Source organism: Rattus rattus, chromosome 9 (genome assembly GCF_011064425.1).
Source record: "Rattus rattus isolate New Zealand chromosome 9, Rrattus_CSIRO_v1, whole genome shotgun sequence".
Classification (NCBI taxonomy): Eukaryota; Metazoa; Chordata; class Mammalia; order Rodentia; family Muridae; genus Rattus; species Rattus rattus.
In genome coordinates, this window is record NC_046162.1 from 92,420,646 (window position 1) to 92,425,645 (window position 5,000).

A 5,000-nucleotide genomic window follows, 5' to 3' on the forward strand; every position below is an offset into this window, starting at 1 on the left:
ATCTTGTTCCTGTCAGCCTGCACTTCTTTGCTTCATCCATCTTATCTAATTGGGTGGCTGTATATGTATGGGCCACATGTGGGGCAGGCTCTGAATGGGTGTTCCTTCTGCCTCTGTTCTAAATTTTTGCCTCCCTATTCCCTCCCAAGGGTATTCTTGTTCCCCTTTTAAAGAAGGAGTGAAGCATTCCCATTTTGGTCATCCTTTTTGAGTTTCATGTGTTCTGTGCATCTAGGGTAATTTGAGCATTTGGGCTAATAGCCACTTATCAATGAGTGCATACCATGTGTGTTTTTCTGTGATTGGGCCTCACTCAGGATGATATTTTCCAGTTTCATCCATTTGCCCTATGAATTTCATAAAGTCATTGTTTTTGATAGCTGAGTAATATTCCATTGTGTAGATGTACCACATTTTCTGTATCCATTCCTCTGTTGAAGGGCATCTGGGTTCTTTCCAGCTTCTGGCTATTATAAATAAGGCTGCGATGAACATAGTGGAGCATGTATCTTTTTATATGTTGGGGCATCTTTTGGGTATATGCCCAAGAGAGGTATAGCTGGGTCCTCAGGCAGTTCAATGTCCAATTTTCTGAGGAACCTCCAGACTGATTTCCAGAATGGTTGTACCAGTCTGCAATCCCACCAACAATGGAGGAGTGTTCCTCTTTCTCCACATCCTTGCCAGCATTTGCTGTCACCTGAGTTTTTGATCTTAGCCATTCTCACTGGTGTGAGGTGAAATCTCAGGATTGTTTTGATTTGCATTTCCCTTATGACTAAAGATGTTGAACATTTCTTTAGGTGTTCTCAGCCATTCTGCATTCCTCAGCTGTGAATTCTTTGTTTAGCTCTGAACCCCATTTTTTAATAGGGTTATTTGTCTCCTGCAGTCTAACTTCTTGAGTTCTTTGTATATTTTGGATATAAGCCCTCTATCAGTTGTAGGATTGGTAAAGATCTTTTCCCAATCTGTTTTGTCCTAACAACAGTGTCCTTTGCCTTACAGAAGCTTTGCAGTTTTATGAGATCCCATTTGTTGATTCTTGATCTTAGAGCATAAGCCATTGGTGCTTTGTTCAGGAAATTTTCTCCAGTGCCCATGTGTTTGAGATGCTTCCCTACTTTTTCTTCTATTAGTTTGAGTGTATCTGGTTTAATGTGGAGGTCCTTGATCCACTTGGACTTAAGCTTTGTACAGGGTGATAAGCATGGATTGATCTGCATTCTTCTACATGCTGACCTCCAGCACCATTTGCTGAAAATGCTATCTTTTTTCCATTGGATGGTTTTGGCTCCTTTGTCAAAAATCTAGTGACCATAGGTGTGTGGGTTCATTTCTGGGTCTTCAATTCTATTCCACTGGTCTATCTGTCTGTCTCTGTACCAATACCATGCAGTTTTTAATCACTATTGCTCTGTAATACAGCTTGAGTTCAGGAATAGTGATTTCCCCAGAAGTCCTTTTATCGTTGAGGATAGTTTTAGCTATCCTAGGTTTTTTGTTATTCCAGATGAATTTGCAAATTGTTCTAAGACCTTCTTGACATGAAACTTTCTCCATAAAATTGTTAAATGTGGACTAAAAGCAATTACACAACATTAAATATTCTAGGTAAATTTAGGATCAGGCAATGTAAGACTAATTTTGTGTTGAGAGCTGGTTGCTTAGGAAAGACACTGTGTGGGTTGGCAGGGATGGAGTGGCTTTTAGGTGCAAGAGATCATGGGGCAAAATGAAACCGTGGTCCAGTGTTCCACAGGCTGACCTCGAGGGTTAGGCTGATTCTTTAACTAGCTTTGTAGGTTTGGAAAAAACCCCTTGGCTTCTCATACTCTTCATTCCCAATGGAATTGCTGTGAACCAAATCACAAGGAATATCAGATCAGTTGTAAGGTCAGGGTGGCAGCTTTAAAACTCCTTCTCTTCTCCCTCTTCTTCCCATTCCTCCGCCTTCTCCTCTTCTTTCTCCTCACTTCACTCTCATTGGCTTGATGAGAGAGGAAGGTGGAGACTCGCTGTAATTCGAACAAGGATGAATGTGGCAGAGTAGTGTACATACTTTGTGTGAGAATATGGGTTGAATAGCTAGTTTTGTAGCTATCATTGTGTGGTAACTGTGGTGTCTGCTTGCTACATGACAGCTGTGAGTTATAAAAGATGATCATGGTTTCTTTCACTGGCAAAGCCATAATGAGGTGAACACCATGGCGTTGCGTTGCCCACCAACCATGAACTGAAAGACATGGAGACTTTTCAGCTTGAGGTTATGAAAACTCTGTCTTGAATGTTTCCCATTAAAGTTCACGGACTCCTTAAAGACTACTTAGGATGTTGTAGGCATCTGCAGACCCCAGGGTAAGAAATCCTGCCACGAGGATTTTCTCAGAAGGTCACTTTCCTTCTGAGCCTCAGTGTTTCCGCTGGGAAGTGCATGCTCGCTCTTCGAAGAAGAGTGGGGGCTCTGTCACTTGAAGACCGGGATCCCAGTGGAGCCTCGGTTGCTTGGACAATAGATTTGAGGCATTAGCATCAGAAGGGGAAGGAACATATTTTCTGCCTCTCTTCTATCCTCAAATCTCCTAATTTGATGAGAAAGAGGGAGACAGGACAGAGGATCTGAATGAGAAGATATGCTGAGCTGCAGCTGGAAGACAAGAATGGAAGCCATCAGCATTCTTGACAGAACAAAATCAGTTTGCAAATTTGGAGAAAGAGTCACTGGAAACATGTAAGGGAATGCGTAATTTTAAGGAGCTCTTACTTCATGCCGAGAATGTCCAGCTTTGTCCTCACTGCACTCATACAGTTCCCACAATAACTGTAGTAGTTCCTCTCCTTGTTCTGGGATAGACCAGCTGACAGTCAACTTAGGGACAGTCATTTATTTGTGCTTATGTGCTTGAAGGCGAATGCGGTGATCAGGCTTTAGACTAGGTGTAGCTCAATCAGGAAGCAGAGAGAAGCATGGGAGGAAGCCCAGACAGGCTTTCCCCTTTAGACCTATGTGGGCCACCTACACGGGCCACCTGAGGTAGCTGGTCGTGTTGCATCTGCAACCAGGAAACAAAGAATTAATAGGAAGTGGGACTATGCTATAAAACCACAAAGTCCAGCCCTAGGGGCCCATTTCCTCCAGTGAATTTCCATCTCCTTAGGGTTCCACTTCCCAAAGTAGTAGAACCACCCAGGAAGACAGCTTGCAAAAGCACTGCCCTATGGGGGACATTCCTCACTCACATGCACAACAAACCCTAAGATAGAGGGGGTGCTGCCTGGTTTTATATCAACATGGCACAAGCTAAAGTCATCTGAGAGGAGGAAACCTTAATTAAGGAAATGCCTCCTTATGATTGGGCTATACACAGGCCTATAGGGCATTTCCTTAACTAGTGATTGATGGGGAGGATTTAGTCCTTTGTGGATGGTTCAATCCCTGGGTTGGTGGTCCTGGGTTTATGAGAATGTTGGGCTGATCAAGCCAGGAAGAAGCATCTCTCCATGGCCTCTGCATCAACTCCTGCTTCCAGGTTCCCGTCCTGACTTCCTTTGATGATGAACAGTGATGGGAAAGTGTGAGCTGAATAAACCCTTTCCTCCCCAACTTACTCTTTGGTCCTGGTGTTTCATGGCAGCAACAGAAACCTAACCGGGTTTTCAGTGCCTCCATTTCGTGATGGGAAAGCAGAGACTCTGTGGAGGTGCTTTGCCCAAGATCACTCAATCTGAGCGATGGCTGAGAGACATATGCCTGGCTTATCCGTTATTTCTTGTCCGTTGCTGTTTCTTTCCCACTGCATTTAATTTGTAAGCGGGGAGACTCTGGTTTCTTTTGCTCAGTGCCACTACATTCTGCAAGCTTAAGGAACGTGGGCGAAAGCGTCATGGCCCCACTCCCGAGGTTGGAGGAAAGGTTAAGTGGCACCGTGCCATTTGGGAAAAGCCCTCATCAAACTCCTTCCGGGTTATCAAGGCAAGCAAGGTCTCTGTCTCCGAGAGCTGTGCGGAACCCCCTTCCGACTTGGCTTGGGATGTCTGCACTTGAACAGTTAGTTACCTTGCCAGTTCTCCTCAGCTCTTCTCCGAACTATCTGCCCTAAAAATACACTTTGACATTATGCACAAACATCGAAGAGACATTTATTTGGCCCTGACCTTTGTACGGATTCTGCTAAAAGAGATTTGGTGACACACAAATGGGACTGAATTATTTATAGGTCCAAGGGGAAATCAAAGTTGCTTTTATCCCTATTGAGAGTGTATCAGAAGGCGAGAGTGCCAAATTAGCTTTGGCTTCTCTCAGAGGGAATCCAGCTAGACCCAAAGGTGCTTATTAAAGTTGAGGGTGCCCTTAATGACTGGCTCACTGGAAATCTCCACAAGTTGGGTCTATTGTTCCTTTTGAACACCTTTGCCCGGAGATAAGGGTCTGCATCCTTCCTGGTAGGAGGTTTGCAGGCTAAGGGTAGCAGGCAAAGGTGGGTCTCTGGGCTTAGTGCACTCTGGCTGTCGTTCCCTTCTGAGTTTATTATATTGACAAGTGCTGATTGGTTATGTATTTAGTGCTGAGCACTGAGAAAAGTATAGGTTTTATGAGGTTATTAAAATTTAAAAAGATTTACGTGTGTGTGTGTGTGTGTGTGTGTGTGTGTGTGTGTGTGTAAATGTGTGCATATGAAGAGTTCATAGGAGTCCCAGGCAGTTGAGAGCTGCCCCGAATGAGTGTTAGGAACCCAATTTGGGTCCTCTAAAGCAGCCATAAATGCTCTTATCCACAGAGTCATCTTTCCTGCCTCATGAACTCATTTTAAACAAGGATTTAACAAATACTCAGTTTTTGCCTTTTCTTGGCTGTGTCAGATGTGGCAATCTATGTAGCAAGACTGAGGAAGTCCTACATGGATGACACACTAATCCTGTTTTCAGGGAAACAAAGATAATGAGTGGATAAGAATCAAGAAGATCCTCCTTGTCCTCGTCCTCGTCCTCGTCCTTGTCTT